The 18206-nt window shown below is 42.0% G+C and overlaps 1 protein-coding gene across 2 annotated transcripts in view; it reads right to left on the reverse strand.

Moving 5' to 3' along the window:
• RELN (reelin) overlaps window positions 1-18206 on the reverse strand; it is a 283813-nt gene that overhangs the window by 238379 nt on the left and 27228 nt on the right. The window lies entirely within an intron of this gene.

Consider the following 18206-nt stretch of genomic DNA (forward strand, 5'->3'; position numbering starts at 1 on the left):
TTTGATTATTCAATAGTATACTGAATAATTCCTGAATCCAACATTTCGGCTCCCATGAGTCAAAATTTCAGGTTTTGTAATGCATGCTTCCCTGAATGCAGATGCCGGTTCAGAGCCATACGATCAGTTTTTAAGAGGTCACTTTTGATATATATTTTAAAAGAACAGAAAAAGCGACTAGATTTTTAAAAATAGAGGAAGTATTATAAAGAGAAAAAGAAAAATCAAATCAGCAAACAAAGAATTTTTCCTGAATTTGATGATGAAGTGGCAAATAATTCAGAACCTTTTCTTCCCTTTGTGCCTTTAAACCAACAAAGAAGCAAAACATATGTTGAAAAAATATGCCTGTGCATTATTTTTGAAGACTTGGCAAAACAGTCAGTGAAAAGCATTGATAGAAGGGCACCGGGCCAGTACTTTGCTGCCATTTTGTTTCCCTGTGGGGAAGCATCTTATTCTTTACCGAATAGGATATAATGCAAAATCCTACTGTGAACAGGTGACCAGTTTCTCTGTGGGAAAGAAGTGATATTTTACAATGCCTGTATTTGATTTTGGACATATTTGTGTGATTGTCAACCCCCATTTTACATAAGTATGTAATAGGTCAATTCTTATTGTTGAAAGAATTTCCAACACAGTACGGCTCCCTCATTAAACCTCTGGGAAACTGCACAACGCCTCTAGCACATTTGTTTAAATCAGAGTATTAGGCTGTTATTATACATGTGTCAAACGTTTCAGAATAATTTCATAGTTCTTCAAAAGGAAAAAAATTAATCATGACATTCTCAGTGATGACTTTTCTCTCTACCCACTGATGAAATACATCAAATTCCCGTAAAATGAAAGAAAACACACACCATGCCAAGTTAATGACCAAGAACAGGAAAACTAAGCTAATGCACAGCTCAGCAACAGGACCATGACTTTGTGTAGGGACCAGCACTTCTTACTGAGGACTTTCAGCTTGCCCTTCCTAGAACAAAAAGATTTCTCTGAGATCCCCTACCCCAGGCTTTCTTTCTGCCTTTACACTGTCTCATGCCATACGTTGTTGATGCCAAATATCTGGCACTTCAGGAGCAAGACTAATGCCAAGACCCAGCTGAACCTTGGAAAACACCTGGAAGGGCACAGGCCTCAGCACACAAGTGGGGCTCTGGCACAGCCCCATGGCTCCATGGTGCCCCATGTGCAACACAGCAGTGAGTTATCACCTACAAGTACAAACAGTCTCTACTCCATCCTCCACAATACACTTGCTTAGGAGGACAATTTGGGTGACTGAAGAAGAGAGAAGTCCTTCCTACCACCAGGGACTGCCTCAGTGGGCAGAGGAATGCCACCCTCCAAAGAGCAGCACTCCATGCCAGCCCTCAAGGATGCAGAGAGTCCTGTCTTGACTTGTCTCACCCCTCACAGCAGGGATGGGAAGGAAGCTTGTGAGAGTGCATGAGAGCCTGTGAGAGCAGGTAGCCCGTGGTGCAGACATGGGTAGAAAACCCTCAGTTGCCTTGAAATAGCCCAGCGAGAAGTTCTGAGAACATCTTCCTGGAAAAAAGCAGTAGGGCTTCACTGAGAACAGCTACTGATCAGGCAACAGCACAGTGCAAATATTAGAGGCAAAGCTGGTAACAGCTACTTTAAAAGTTACCCAACATTTCCTTCTATTTCCAGTTCCTGAGATCTCTGCCAATTTTTACCCTTGTGGGGTTTTTTGGGTCCTTTTTTTTTTTTCTTCATGGTGTCTGCCTCAGAGCACCTGAATTATTTAAGGGAGAAGGAATTTCAGTCAAAACAGTTCATTCATTTCTGAGATGAAGTTAGAGGAAAATGTTGTGCTGCCCTGGCTGAAAAATTCCAGTGCCCTTGCTTTCAGCAGCTCTTCCAATCTGAAGTGTGAAAGCTGTCCTCCATTAGGACAAATCATATATTTTATACACACACACACACAAACAAACATACCCCAACCCCAAACCAGCTCACACATGCTCAACAGAGACATTTTCATTCTTAGCATCTAAGTATATCTGTCCTCATTTGGCACCCCAAGAGCACTCGCTGACTAATAGGGCTCGCTGAAAAAAGTCCCATGAAATACATTTCTGTCCAACTATGTTCCTTTGTTGGAGCAGAAGCGCTTCGTGGAGATATCATTTCCTATTATGTTTTGATCTGGGAAGTTTCTCAGTGTTTTAAAACAAAATGTCATGTCTGCTGTTTGGAAAGAAAGGTGAAGAAGAAGGGATCTTTATCAGAAGTCTAAGCCTTCTGATGAGAAAACATCAATTCAGCAGAATCTCACTTCTCCAAAAGCTGAAAAACATGCAAAATGTCACAAAAATGAAGCTGCTCCTAAAGTTTGACCAAAACCATCCCCAATAACTTAAACTTAGGAGATACAAAAGCAGACCTGAGAGCAAGAGCATAGTGAGCACACTAAGATGGAGAAAGTGGTAACATTGGAAGAAGTGTAGGGAATAGGAAGAAGAGACTTTTTTGGAGAAAAAACAGGCAGCGATGGGGAAGAGAGGTCCATGGCTGGGCAAAATAGCAGAGATGACAAAAAAAACTGGAAACCCTAGAGATGTTCAGTATGAGGCACTCACATAGTGATGAGAGGGAGAGACCTGGTGCAAAACCACCTGCAAAAGCCAATAGTGAATCCTGGGTCAGCTTCACAATGCTGGTCAATCCACTATGTCAACCTGCTATGCAGTTTTTACTCCACCTTCTGAATCAAGTGAACGGCATTTGCATGATGGGTATGAAACCTTCCTGCCCATGAATCACATGGACAGGAACACATTGGTTAGGTGGTTAATTTCAGTTTATATTGTAAAAGCCAAGGAAACAGGTCAGTCAAAAAAGGTCATATCAGGGCTGGGAAATACCATAGAAGTAGCCTCCAGTGCTGCTTTGCCCTACCCTTCTTTCTGTGCAATGGCTGTGGTCACAAAAAACTGTATTTCTGAGAATCATGAGGCCCTCACTTCAATTTTCCATGCTCAGCACATACACACTGCTGTGCTGGCCTACGTTTGCTATAGAGACCAGATAACAGCACACAGGCTGGTCTCATCCTGCCAATGTCACACATTTCTGGGGAGATTGGAGGTGTTACTTCCTTGGGAATGGAGGGGATGAGGCAGCCTCTCTCAGGAGACACCTCACACTTCCCACGACAGGTTTCTGCAAGAGCCCTGGATTTGGTCCCTCCTGTGGGATGAGGAACAGTGGTGCCTCCAGCAATGCTGGGAGCCAACATGTCTTGAGGAGGAAGCAGGTCAGGAAGAAAGATACTGGCAAAGATGCAGCTTAAATTATACTACAGGTGGAGGTAGCAGCATGACAGGAAAGACAAAGGGGGTTTTAAACTATAGTTATATTCAGATACTGCTAAGAAACTCATGCTATTCTTATGAACATAATTTTCACTGTTTCCAGTGTTATATGCTACACATACTGTATAGTATTGTAAAAGTCTTTTCATCTGTGTAATTAATTGCATAAAAATTGCCTTACATTCTCTTGATGGACAGACAGTCTCTTGACTGTCTCTGAAAAGACAGCTGCATTTTGACTGATACTCAAAATACTCAAAGTACAGTCCATGCATCTAAATTGCAAAGGCAGAGAAATTGGCAGGTGGAGGAAGGGACCATCTTAAGAGATAACTGCCACTGACAGAGGAGAGATTCAGAGCAGCCCTGCAGAGAAGGACTTGGGGGTGTTGGTCAATGAGAAACTGAACATGAGCCAGCTTCAGTGTGTGCTCGCAGCCCAGAAAGCCAACCGTATCCTGGGCTGCATCAAGAGGAGCGTGACCAGCAGGTCGAAGGAGGTGATCCTGCCCCTCTACTCTGCTCTCGTGAGACCTCACCTGGAGTATTGTGTGCAGTTCTGGTGTCCTCAACATAAAAAGGACATGGAACTGTTGGAACAAGTCCAGAGGAGGGCCACGAGGATGATCAGGGGACTGGAGCACCTCCCGTATGAAGACAGGCTGAGAAAGTTGGGGCTGTTCAGCCTGGAGAAGAAAAGGCTGCGTGGAGATCTCATAGCAGCCTTCCAGTATCTGAAGGGGGCCTATAGGGATGCTGGGGAGGGACTCTTCATTAGGGGCTATAGTGATAGGACAAGGGGTAACGGCTTAAAACTTAAACAGGGGAAGTCTAGATTGGATATAAGGAAGAAATTCTTTACTGTTAGGGTGGTGAGGCACTGGAATGGGTTGCTCAGGGAAGCTGTGAATGCTCCGTCCCTGGCAGTGCTCAAGTCCGGGTTGGACAGAGCCTTGGGTGACATGGTTTAGTGTGAGGTGTCCCTGCCCATGGCAAGGGGGTTGGAACTAGGTGATCTTAAGGTCCTTTCCAACCCTAACTATTCTATGATTCTATGATTCTGTGACAAGTCATACCAAATTTAGCTACTCTTTAGCATTAGCTAAATGTCACTAAGAGGACTGATAGATATACAGAAATTCCACAGAATTTGCAGCTGCTATTTATGACAGTCAAAGAGTTAAAAAACTTTAAAGCAAGGAAAATTACAAGATGTAGACATACAGGTATAACACAGTGTGAGTGGAGATTTAACAGAGCTCAAGAAAGAATTAATAAAGACAAAAATCATTGAAGCTCTGTCTACTGTTTATGTGAGTAAAGACACCCAGCTGCAGTGTGAATCTGCATTTTTGTATACCATGAAGAAAACAGAAAAGAATTTTGATATGTGACATGAGATCACCACAGACTTCCTAAAATTGAGACTTCCTTGCATCAAAGCAAGGACAGACATTTTCTGGGTTCTTCTCAAGGTCAGAGCCAGTTCCTAGCAATACTGTAATATTGCATCATTGCACACCTGAGCTATGGCTAGAAACCTTCCTCCTAAGAAATAAATTCCTTACACTGAAGTAGTTGGCTTTGGTTACTTTTGCTTGACACCTCAAAAAAACATATCAGCCTCAAAGTAACACAAGTCAGGTGCACAATGGCACTGTCCAGAGAGGCCTCTGTCCCTTCACGGTTCTGTGGCTTTGAAAGGAGACTGCAAAAAGGAATGCAGACTAACATAAAATACAGCAAAGAGTGTCAACATCACACTACATTCAGTGCCAAGCAGAGCTTTACACTCCCTAAAACAGCTAGTAGTAGGAATGTGCCATGGCTATCTGCATCTCAGGATCACTTGGCCAACATGACCTGATCAGAACCCCACACTGGGTTGCTCCTGTTTCAGATTTTCCCTCTCTGGCTTTGTTCGCAACAACTTTAATAGTAGAAATGAGGTGGAACCCCCAGAGTGGATTTCTGGACTCATTATCTGCAATCCCAGCAATTTGGGAAGGGTGTGTGCAAAAGATGAATCAACACAGGGAAGATGCTCTTTGTCCCTTCCCAAGCTGGTCCCCTCTTTTAGGCAATGGTGCCTTTATGCTACCATCATGCAATGCCAAACACAAGTGGCACAAGTGTAAACCCATCCTGCCATGTAGTGCTGTCTTAAAAGGCACAGATAATACTACACCCAAACCCTTAAAATACCACACAATCCCTGAAATGTCAACTACATATTAAATTGCTAGTAATAAGAGAATAACCTCTGGTGTCTTATTTAAAGGTACACTGTTCAGACACCACAGTGATAGGCAGCCTATAAATACTCAGGTAGAGTTTTAGAGGTATGCATTCAAAATAGCATGCTGATCTATGTAAATCAATGGTGGAGTATGCATTGTTCCAAAAACCCAGCAACTGTTTAGAATTAATTGCACTCAGAACCTTACTAGCAAAAAAAGGAGGAATTAAAAAGAACAAACCAACAAACCACAAAGTGACACATATGTTGACATCAAACTGACTGTTACTGCTCATAGAAATACTTCGCTTTCAAAAAAACCAAAATCCAGGAATTTCAAATATGAATGCCAAGCAGATACCCAAGAACAGTGTGAATCACAGGTCCACTACACCTGCCATCCTAAATCCAAAACACAGAACTGTACCAACTACTAGAAAGAAAACCAACTCCATTCCACATGAAATCACCTCCTCAGAAAAATCAAAGGCAGGAAACCCATGGGATTCATGTTCATATTGGTACTGATTTTCCCCAGGTATGTAGGAGAAAACAAAAGAGAAGGACATTTCAGCATGGTTAACTAAACAGACATGGGTGAGGGACAGCACTCTTACAACTGAAAGCATTTTCACTTAAGCAATTGTTTTCTAAACTCAGCACACCACTTAATGTTTCTTGAAGGTGGGCTGTCGTGGTTTAAACCCAGTCAGGTAACTCATTCGCTCACTTCCCCCCCCCCCCCTTCTTGCCCTCCCCCTGCTCTCGGAGGGACGGAGAGGAGAATCAAAAAGAATGCAACTCCCGCGGGTTGAGATAAGAACAGTTTAGTAACTAAGGTATAACACAAATCACTGCTGCTACCACCAATGATAATAATGATAAAGGAAATAACAAGGGAAGAGAATACAACACCTCACCACCAGCTGACCGATAACTCGCCCCCCAAGCCCGGCCAAGCTCCGACCGATACCTCCTCCAACCCTGCAGTCTCCCAGCCCTTCCGGCTAACTCCCAGTTACATCCTGGGCATGACGTGCTGTGGTATGGAATACCTCTTTGGTCAGTTTGGGTCAGGTGTCCTGTCTCTGCTTCCTCCTGGCTTCCCCTCCTCCCTGGCAGAGCATGAGGCTCACAAAGTCCTTGGCCAAACCAAAACATCATTGTTATCAGCTCTGTTCCCAGGCCAAAAGTCAAAACACTGCACTGCACCAGCTACCAAGAAGGGGAAAAATGGCTGCTACTGCTGAACCCAGGACATGGGCAGAAGATGCCTTGAATAGGACCATCTCTAACCTGTGATGCCTTCACCAATAACTCCAGTTACCAATAGCTCTTGGGAAGAGGGTAGTAAAAATGCACAAGTTTTGAACCTTGCTCTCCAAACAGCTTAAAATCAGATCTGGTAGGGCTTTGTGTTATGGTACTACTTTTGGCGGTTCTGCCCCATGCTCCATCAAATCTCTTTGTCTCCATAGCTTTTCAATTCCTTTCCTAAATTGGTAATGAGCAGAGAACTGAAAATAGATTGCAGATGTGTGGCAAGAGGTCAGTAACATGATATACAGACATCATTTGTCATTGATGCAGAGTAGCCTATCAGCCTGTTGCAAGAACTATTTGCAGAGACACTACTTATAACATCTTTTTGGAAGTTCATAACAAGACAGTGACAATTACATCAGCAGCAATATAAGCAGTGTTTAGTCTTATATTCCTAAACTACAAAGGATTGGTCACAATTCATAAGGTAAGGCTGCATCTCACTAGAAGTGAGGAGTCCAATGGCTAGGCCTATGAACAGGCTCTGATACCTGGTACACGATTCCAATATTGGACCCAAAAGCCTTTCTCATGCACCAAAATCCCTAACTTGAATATGTTTCTGACTGTATCCAAAGCCACCAGAAACTTGGCTATGTTGAGCAATGAGGTACTTTGTTCCATCTGGCATTACCAAATACATTAGCACAGACAAGAGAACTGACAGAGAAAGGTAAGACTGGCTGCTGGCACAGCAGCCTGCTTCCTAACTAGCAGATGGGTAACTAAGGCTCTCACCTATGTAAGAGGATTCAAACCTGAATTTCCCAAGGAAATATCCTAAAATATTTTAAACCCCAGTGTGTGTGTGGCCCAGCAGGCATTGCATTGTGTATGGGAAAAGTGAACACCAGCTGGCACAGAGAAAGGGTTGTTCTCTATTCCCATGGCTGGGACAGCCTTTTTGGAAGGAGGAGATGGAGGTTTCAGTCAGTGGCCCAGTGAATATGTGTTATTGCTATATAAAGTTCCTGAGAACGTCATATCTATTTATGTCACCCCATTTAGCCTGTAAATCTCACCATAACATTGATGTCTAAAATGGGCCAGATGAATCACACTCAAGAAATGCTTGATTCTCCTCACTGACTAGAAGGGAGCCTAGACTGTAAAACTCAGCTGTAGTTGTCAACTCTGAAGATGGCCAAACTCAGATGAATCTCACCAAGAGCCACTCACAGTAACTTAATTATCCAACTTGTATTTAGATGACCAACTATCACCCACATCAGAGGGAGCTGAACAGGAATTAAGCTGCCTAGCACGCAGAGCTCACTGAGAATATGAGAGACAATGACTATCTTTACCTTCTTCCTTGTGTTATGCCAAATATATTATAAATGCTTAGCAACTTAGCAAGCACTGTTGTGGTACCAAGCTCCAAAGGATATCAGCAAGTGTCTGTTACTCCATTTGATAACTTCACAGCGCACTGAACAGCATTAATGAAGTTTAAGCAGTAAAAATAATAATATGGATATGAAACAAAACCTGTTTGACAAAAATGTACATCAGCTATGTCTCTAAAAGTGCTGTTGAGCAGAAGCCATCAGCAGTCAAAATTCAACCACTGAATTCTATTGCATACTATAGCCAAAAAAAGAATGATCATCTAAATGCTGTTTCATATAATGATTAATGAGAATTACCATTTATAGTGCTTGTTTAAGAAGCACAAACCGAATCATGTTTGTTAAAATGTACCTCTGGGCAACAAAATATTATTATGACAGTCAGTAGCAAAACATAACAGCCAGCAACATACATTTTAATGATATGTACATAATGGTTAGACTTAAATAATTGTGAAACATTTTGCCAGTCATAGTGTATTGTTTCTCTTATCTAAAGCCCCAGGAGCATATGAGAAGGGATAATGGTCATTCCTGGATCTCACCAGCTACAAAGGGTATGAAGCAAGGCTCACCACTGGTCTATGTTGGAACCATTTTTTGTCCTTATTCAGCAACCACCAATTTCCTTATTGACTTTCAAATTCAAATTTTGTCATGCTTCTATGAAATGCACCAACATAAGGTTTTTCTTAAAAACAGATTAAACGTTATTGTGATTACCTTTTTATTACTCCAAGCCTGAGAATATTGACCTTTGTTTTGAAGCCTAACCTTATTTTTCATGCTTTTCAAGTTTATGTGAGGCTGTCTGTTTGATACCCATACATGAAAATTTCATATTGTTGGCTGTGCTCTCAATAAATTATTTAGCAGGTCTGAATATTACCGCAGTGTTCAGATTTTCAGAAGAGTTTGGTAAATCCCTTTATTCTGCTGTCCTGAAAAGACAAACAGCTACTCTATACACAACTAACAATAGCATTAAAAAATAAAATGAAGGCTGGCTTGGAAGAGAGCAAGTATAATTATCTACTGGGAATTTATTATAACTCAGTAATATCTAAACATTTGCAAGAACTTTTGTGTTAATTTTAGCTAAGGAAGCATGCCAACTAAAACCAGGCTGTTGAACATGTTTACCTCAGGCTAAAAGAATACAAATCCTCATATAGACAAATGAATTATGATAAGCAAATAATGCCAAGTGCATAAGTTCCAGTGATACCAGAGAATAACGAAGCATCTGGCTGCTCCAGCTTGGGTGGGAGTACTGCTCACTGGGAAAAACTGTCTGGATAGCCAGGCCCAAAGAGCAGTGGTGAAGTAAAATTCAGTTGGTGGTCAGTCACAAGTGGTGCTCCAAGGGCTCAGCACTGGGGCCAATTCTGTTTAATATCTTTATCAATGATCTGAACAAAGGGATTGAGTGCACCTTCAGTAAAGTTGCAGATGACACCAAGTTGGGAGGGAGTGTTGATCTGCTTTCAGTGTAGGAAGGCTCTGCAGAGGGATCTGGATAGGCTGGATCAATGGGCTGAGGCCAGTTGTATGAGGTTCAAAAACGCAGTCCTGCACTTGGGCCAGAACAATCCTATGCAATGCTACAGGCTTGGGAAAGCTGCTTGGCAGCAAACGACCTGAAGGACCAGCTTGTGCCCAGGCAGCCAAGAAGGCCAAGTCCCTTCCAGCCTAATTTTCCTGACACCATCCAGCTACCGTTGCTTTTGAAGTACAAGAAACAGGGCATGCAGAGAATGAGCCCCACATTCCTTCTGCATGCACTCCCATCTCTTGCAGTACACTGGCCTGTGACATATAATAGTCATCAATGAACTATTAAAACATCTATTTAAATAATTGGATTTGTACTTTTATAGCTTCAAGTGGCAAGAAGCACCATAATTCTATTCTATAATGTGTGAAAGTTTTTTCCCTTTATTTTTTAAGCCCTCTTTTCTCCAAAATCTTGCATTTTCAGTAACAGCCAAACATGTTTGCTTTACCAACAGCATTCAGTATCTATAGGAATCTTTCACATCTCTCTCAACCATCCCTTTTCCCAATTTGAGGAAACTTACTTTAGCCTCCCATTACATATAAAGATTTTGCCTCTCTCCAATCATGTAGTTTTACTATGATTTTTTCAAACAGAAGCAACCAGATCTGCCCACAACACTGAAACCTGGGCATATCATTTAATGCACACCCAGTGGCAAAACAATGCTGCTGTTTTACTCTTTACTCCTTTCCTCCTAATTCCCTTCATTTTAACAGTAACACAGTGTTAAACATTACTACCTTAAGCATCATGCTATATGATGCTGTTTTACTCCTTTCCTCCTAATTCCCTTCATTTTAACAGTAACACAGTGTTAAACATTACTACCTTAAGCAACATGGTATATGATGCTGTCACCTTGCTGTTAAGCCCCCACGATCACTTTGACCACTCTTAACTTCAGGCATTGAGCCTTGACAATGACACTTCTTCCTCACCAGACTCAGTCCTCCCTCCTCCTTGTGTGATATAAGTCAGGTGAAAGCTGGCACAGCTCTTATAATTTAGATGATGAACAAGAGTGAGTAATAAAGTTTCTAACTCCACTTATCTTTAATATATTTGTGCTTATCTTTCTTAAGCCAGAGCTTAACAGGATTGCTTAATGGACCGCAGTAATAAAAGACCTTAAATAACCTGGTGCTTTGCAGTCTAAATAGGTTGGGCACCCAATACATAGCAGCTGTGCATTGGACGTGCCGTTGGGTTTTTTTAGCATCAGACTGGGAATTCATCTGCTTGAATGTGAACAGAACAGTTTCCTCCTCACCCAAACTGCTCATCTCAGAGTCCTTTCTATACAACAGATCTGCCCCGCAGAGTCAGCAGTATCTGTGTCATGGCCTGCCCAGCCCAAAAGTAGATACCAAATCAGATTCTGGGAGAGGTTGCTATAGCCCCCTGGGGAGCAAGGGAGTGAAAATGCATGAAAGTCCTGATTAGAAGAGAAAAAGTAAAGAAAAGGAGTACAGAAAATAAAGACTGAAATGCACCAAGAGATGCTAAGAACCACGAGCAGAAGAGGACCAAAATACATGATGCTGATTATTATAGGAACAGGGCATGAGAGTTTAAAAACGTGATTTAATTTTGCATGTGTGATTCATGCAACAAAATAATTCTGCTTAAGCACAGTCCCTCATTTAGTTGGTGCAGAATGCTATTAAAAAAAAGCCAGACAACCCCCATCCATAAACTGGCACAAAAATACAAAATAGCCTCGAGATTGATTGACATTCTAAGTTAGACAGGATAGAGTAAATGAGGGTTCATATGGGAAAAATATAGTAGGGTTTATACTAAATATAAAGCAGTATTTATACTAAGTTCTGGCATATGAATGATGACTGGAGTGCAATAAATGGCATAATAGTATTGTAAAGTCTAATCAAGGAAAAATTCTTATTTCCAAAGGTTTAAATCAGAACAGCATGTACAAGAATCTGAGAAAAAAAAAAGAAGAAATATTCACTAGATCCTTGGCATTTAAAACACACTTAATGAAAACTGAGTCAAAGAATTAAAATAGTGTGCTTGAGAAACAAAATTCCTAAACTAAGAGCAATATTAAAGCTCAGTGGCATGTTTGTCTTATCTTTATGGATAGGTGGCGAAATGGGTCAGAGGCAGAGATGGTCACCATAATACAATATGTATGGTTATCCTTTACATTGTAATTCTTTACGTTGCGGTTTGTAAAGGCTAAGCGCACCAAATAATTAATGGCTTCTTCACTAAGGTTATGACTGTAGGTATATCATTTTACGGCGAGTGGTTTGTTCTTTGTTTTAGGTTTGTGTAACGCTCAACTACTGAGCAAGAAAGACCAAGGACTGGAACAGCAGGACTGTGGCAGGCTGTGATTAGGAAACAGTTGGCATGGCTTTGGGGGAAAAATCCACAAAGTGCCCTCTTTCTGTTTTGCTTGGGAAAGGGTTGGAACTGAAGATGAAAAAGCTCCCTTCCTGACTCCTGTTTCTAGACATTTTTTAGCAGATCCTTTGCTACCTTTAAACGCTCACAAACATCTGAGCTCAATGTTCTGATAAAGCAACCAGCCAAGCCATGCACAAACAGAAAAAAGTAACTGCAGAACCAAGACGTTTGTTGGATAAACTTGTCCTTGTCATTTAGTTGCTTGTTAAATACTTTATACACACAGTTGATTCCCACATGGTCACTTTCTGTTCTTAAAAAAAGCAACAGGATAGTTCTTGTCCCTGGTGTGCACAACTATCCCAGATAATACCAGTACAATTTCCCCTAGCACATAACAGACTTCTAACAAATTAGTTCATGTCCTTTTTCCATGCTGAAATTCTTTCTGCTCCATGCATCCCAGTGAAAGAGATAAGTATTCACAGCCATGTCCCTGCTATGACATATCTTGTTAGAAGAAGCATGCACTTGGCTCTCTAGACGAAAAATCCCACAGCTGCCTGCCTCGGTTTGCTGCAAGCCTATGGCCCCCAGGGTTGTGCACTGTTGTGTCACAAAGGTCTTCATGTCCCACAGGACACAATTACTATTAAGTTCCTCCGGAATAAGTGATGTTCTGCATACTATGATAGGAGGGTGGCAAGGGATAAATGGTAAATACGTTAACCCTAATTTTTCAGTGTAGCCTGGACAGTTTTCGTGCAAGTAATCAGCATAGCAACTTTATGTCATAGCGATAGTGCTCAGAGCAGATACACCTTAGGCAGAGAGGAATCAGCTGGGAGGAAAGGAGCTAAGGCATACCTCATGTTTTAGGGCTTTGCTGTTGGGAGCATGAAACCTGTGCTCTTTGGCAGTAAAGAGTTTGAAGAGGACTGCAATAAACGTATCAAATGGGTAGGATATCACATGGCATGTCATAGAATCACAGAATAGTTAGGGTTGGAAAGGACCTTAAGATCACCTAGTTCCAATCCCCCTGCCATGGGCAGGGACACCTCACACTAAACCATGTCACCCAAGGCTCTGTCCAACCCGGACTTGAGCACTGCCAGGGATGGAGCATTCACAGCTTCCCTGAGCAACCCGTTCCAGTGCCTCACCACCCTTACAGTAAAGAACTTCTTCCTTATATCCAATCTAAACTTCCCCTGTTTAAGTTTTAACCCGTTACTCCTTGTCCTATCACTACAGTCCCTAATGAAGTGTACCTCCCCTGCATCCTTATAGCCCCCTTTCAGATACTGGAAGGCTGCTATGAGGTCTCCAAGCAGCCTTCTCCAGGCTGAACAGCCCCAACTTTCTATCCTGTTACTACGTAGTCAAATGTTTATTTGAGATTCAATATTTCCATTCTTTCATGTCAATTTGAAAAGTCTCAAAAAAGCATGGAAAAGTGAGCTACCTGGCAAAATTAAGATGTACAACTAGCAAAGCCACTCTCAAGAGAAGAGGTTAATAACAGGAAGAACTAAATTAATTGCCACAACAACTTGTACTGGTATCCTCAACAAGAAGCCAAGCTAGCCAAGAGCCATGATAGCTAGCAGATCTATGCCAAAAGAAAGAAAACTCACAAAGACGTTTTTATCTTCCCAGATTTTCCTCGTCAGTTTGCCAGTAAAAATATTAACAGAAAAACCAAGAAAGCACATCTGTACATCTTCTACCACATTAGCTGAGGTAAATGCATATTCTCCTACCCAAAATCTTAAGAAACTTGGACTTTGCTAAATAAGACTCTTCCAGAAATATTAGCAAAAATTAGAGCAGTGCCTATATTATTTGAACATGTATTATCGCAAATATGAAAAGGCAGAATAATGAAGGGATTTTAGAAGACTAAAATGCTTAAAATTTCATAAATGATAAAATATTCTTACTATGTCTATTTTTCAATGAAAATTTAATACTTTGATCTTCCCAAGTATCATTTCAGCTTAGAGTTATATACTGCAGTCCATGTTGTTGAACTGAAACAAAAAGGAGTATTTTTGATTTACAGCAACATTTAAATGTCCTTCCCAAACACTTTGTGCTGCATGCTCCCTTTACCTAGGGCAGGCACTTTCCTATTCTTTATGCTTCACATTTTACAGCCTAGTCCATACATTCAGCCTACTGACAGAGTAAAGGCAGTAAGATCCCAGCCACAGACTTTGTGCTACTACATAACAAAACAAGAAAATGAAATGAGGTTGAGGTTAGAAAGAATAAAATGTATTAAATGAATTTGGAAAATAAAAAAGGCAAAAAAATATTTTTACTTGAGTCAAACTCCCCCTCCCCAAAATGTTTTGTTTTTAATTTAGAAAACAAGTGTCAAGAAAAATTGAGGGTTTTTCCCAAGAAAAGCGTTCATTCTGCAAAAGCTGTGGTTTCTACTATAAAGTATTCCTACTGGAACTGCATTTTTTCAATTTCCCAGAAGGCAAAAGGTCATATTATGTGATTTCCACTGGTTTTAAACTTACACTTCCTCACCCAAAGACAACTTCCTAGGGCTAAAACTATGCCTCTCATCCTTGTAATGAAGTAGAGAGTGTACAATCTCCTCTCCTTCACGTTCCCACAGTTTTCCAAGGGCAAGGAGAAATACATGCTACAGACACAGATTATGTCTACCTACCTCAGAAAGTTAGATAGCAAAAAAATCAAGACATTTAACTCAAGCGAATGCTCTTGGAACTGGTAATTATGGATGCACATCTGGGCATTAACTTGTAGCATTATTGTGTTCATTCTCTTCTCTGTTAAACTTCAAGTTTTCTTTCTGCAGCAACCAGAATTATGTGTGGTGCTGTAGGGAAACACCCTTCAAAAGGGGAAAAACACTGCATCAAAGAAAGATTTCTACCTTGGACCACAGCAAATTGCTTTGTTAGCCTATTATTATACTCAAGGCATTCTCAGGCAGCTGGGCCTCATTACAGGCAATGGAGCTTTAGCCATTAACTTCAGAGAGATCAGGATAAAGCCCTGAATGCAATGAAGGTAATTTAAAGCATGTTAAGCAAGAAAATGAAATGGTATAGAGCATTGCTAATGCCATATGCTAAACATGCTTCCTGTTGAGTGCTTGAAGACCATATATGCCTTGGGAGAGATGCTCCTACAGGGTTTTTGTTTTCTTCCAGTTTGGTGGGGCACTGCCCTGATGCAGGCCTTGTCATGCTACAGCAGAATGAGGTAGATGAGGTAGATGAGATCCATCCCTTCTTCCTTGTTGCACCAGTCCCAAATAGAAGAAATATTTCCAGAGAAAGCATCATTGCAGAAAGTAGCTTTTGGGGGAAGAAAAATATGTGGCCAAGTGTTTGCCTATACAGGATTTGCAGATTTGTTTGTTGTGAGTTTTAACAGCACTGATACAGAAAACCAGAACATAAATGATACAAGCTTTTGGAGGTCAGACCAGACCTAGAGCTATGTTTCTAATATATCTATAGCCTTCCACACACCACAGGTAAACATGAGGTTATTTGATCTGCTGCACTACAAAAGAGAGGTCTTGGGAGAGGCACATGTAGATGGACAATGCAGAGTGCTGCCAATATGGGATAAAACACTCAGAAGTGGTCAGCAATTCCGGGCCCTTTCAGGCCAGGAAGGACAAGAATGTCCAAGCCTAGGACCAGGGAGGGGGAGCGTCTTATCTGAGTATCCCTGCTGAGTCCTGCTGTGGTTTGTCCTACTAGAGAACAAACCAGCAAGGCAGAGACTTCAACAGAAACAATTCACAACTTTATAAAGCTAAACCCAAACTGACTTATGCTACTTCCAGCCCTACTTGCTGGCAGTGTTGCCCATAGGGTGCATTTCCCAGGTCTCTGAATGTGGTAAAGCTGTTTTGTTTTGGATCTGATGTGAATTTTGTGGAATACTGAAGGGGAGCTTTCCTAACCTACCAAAACTCATAGGCAGAACCAAACTTAAAAAAGCACCTTCTTAGGAAGTTAAACATTTTAGAAATCTTAAAAAAGAAACCCTTTCTTCACCATCATTGATTCAGCTTGCTCACCATTACAGCATCCTTTTTTAAACTCATTTGAGGTTCAGCAGCCACAAGCCAACATGCCTGCCAGGTCCATCCTGCCTCCAGAGATACTCTGCTCTATAAGCAGAGTAAGTTTAAGTGCTCTATAGGCAGACAGAAACAGCCTCATGCTTGCAGGCCCTTGTCCTCATGGGGGACTTCAACCACGCTGATATCTGTTGGAAGGACAGTACGGCCTGGCACAAGCAACCCAGGAGGTTCCTCAATTGTGTAGAAAGAAGGCAACTTCCTTCTGCAAGTAATAGAGGAGCCGACAAGGAGAGGTGCGGTGCTTGACCTCGTGCTCAGCAACAGGGAAGAGCTCGTTGGAAATGTGACGCTCCAGGGCAGCCTTGGATGCAGCGATCATGAGATGCTCCGAATTTGAGATCCTCAGGACAGTGAGAAGAGCGTGCAGCAAGCTCACTGCCCTGGACTTCAAAAGAGAAGACTTTGGCCTCTTCAGGAACCTGCTTCGGAAGGTTCCATGGGATACAGCCCTAGAGGGCAGAGGGGCCCAAGACTGTTGGTTGATATTCAAGGATCACCTGTTACAAGCTCAGGAGTGTTGCATCCCAACCAGAAGGAAGTGCAGCAGGAGGGTCAGGAGACCTTCTTGGATGGATAAGGAGCTTCTGAGGAAAATTCAATTGGAAAAAGAGGCTTATAATAAGTGGAAGCAAGGACAGGTGGCATGGGAAGAGTACAGGGATGTTGTCCAGGAAGTTAGGGACCAGGTTAGGAAAGCTAAGGCCCAGTTGGAATTAAACTTGGCTAGGGATGTTAAGGATAACAGGAAGGGATTCTGTAGGTACATAGCAAATAAAAAACAGGCTAGGGAGAATGTAGGCTCCCTCAGGAAGCTCTCAGGAGAACTGGCTACACTGGATTTGGAAAAGGCTGAGGTTCTGAATGACTTCTTTGCCTCGGTTTTCACTGGCAAAGGCTCTGACCACACCACCAGGTCTTGGAAGGCAGACACAGGGACTGTGAGAATGAAAATCTTGGGCCCACTGTAGGAGAGGATCTGGTTGGAGACCATCTTAAGAACCTGAATGTGCACAAGTCCATGGGCACTGATGAAATCCATCCATGGGTCCTGAAGGAGCTGGTGAATGAAGTTGCTAAGCCACTGGCCATCATATTTGAGAAATCATGGCAGTCAGGTGAAGTTCCGGATGACTGGAAAAAGGGAAATATAACCCCCATTTTTAAGAAGGGGAAAATGGATGACCCAGGGAATTACAGACCAGTCAGTCTCACCTCTCTGCCTGGCAAAATCTTGGAGCAGATTCTCCTGGAAGGCATGCTAAGGCACATGAAAATCAACAAGGTGCTTGGTGACAGCCAGCATGGCTTCACTAAGGGGAAATCCTGCCTGACCACTTTGGTGGCCTTCTGTGATGGGGCTATGGAACTGATGGACAGGGGTAGAGCAGTTGATGTCATCTACCTGGACTTGTACAAAGCGTTCGACACTGTCCCACATGACATCCTTGTCTCTTGGACAGAGACTTGGGTGATATGGTTCAGTTTGAGGTGTCCCTGCCCATGGCAAAGGGGTTGGAACTGGATGATCTTAAGGTTCTTTCCAACCCTAACTATTCTGACTCTATGATTCTATCATAAAGCTCATTCTTCAGCTTTTTAATGAAGTTTGTTCGTTGCGAAACAACACAGCTCCAAGCTGATCAAAGTTTAACCTCAGCCTAAATCCAGGACTCGCCTAGCAGAAATATCCTCCCCAGAATATTTCTGCATTTCTAAGGAAATGCTTAAGTGTTGCAAAGACAAAATTTCAGCTTCCAGCTCACTGAGTTTGCACACATTTTAGTTGAACTGTATTTTTGTGAAAGGTACACTTATGACAGCTGCTCCCAGTTAGACTTTAGGTGATTGATACTGA

The sequence above is a fragment of the Pezoporus wallicus genome, unplaced genomic scaffold (genome assembly GCF_028554395.1).
Source record: "Pezoporus wallicus isolate ANWC-B61680 ecotype Strahan unplaced genomic scaffold, APGP_CSIRO_Pwel_v1 contig_5542, whole genome shotgun sequence".
Classification (NCBI taxonomy): Eukaryota; Metazoa; Chordata; class Aves; order Psittaciformes; family Psittacidae; genus Pezoporus; species Pezoporus wallicus.